This window comes from Corvus brachyrhynchos, unplaced genomic scaffold, assembly GCF_000691975.1.
Source record: "Corvus brachyrhynchos isolate BGI_N302 unplaced genomic scaffold, ASM69197v1 scaffold97, whole genome shotgun sequence".
NCBI classification, from domain to species: domain Eukaryota; kingdom Metazoa; phylum Chordata; class Aves; order Passeriformes; family Corvidae; genus Corvus; species Corvus brachyrhynchos.
The window spans coordinates 5,302,797-5,303,092 of NW_008239758.1; positions in this window are offsets into that span (position 1 = coordinate 5,302,797).

Sequence of the window (296 nt, forward strand, 5' to 3'; positions counted from 1 at the left end):
GACCCCGCGGGTTGCCTCCCGCCTCCTGCCTAACGAGAAATGGGCCCGGGGGTGCTCCGGCCGCCCCGACGGGGCTGGGGAAGGTGAGGAGAAATATTTTCTCCGTCCCCAGCCCCTCGGTGCCTCCCCCGCGGCCCGGAGCCGCTCGGGAGGGGGCTTGGCCGGCGTTTATTTCAATCTATCCTGGAGACAGGGGTAGGAAAAAATTGCCATGAATGGAATCTCCTTAATTTTACGGCCTTGGATTTTCTCCTAATTTATCGGTTTCGCTGTTAGGGTGGTCGCTGCTAGAATGC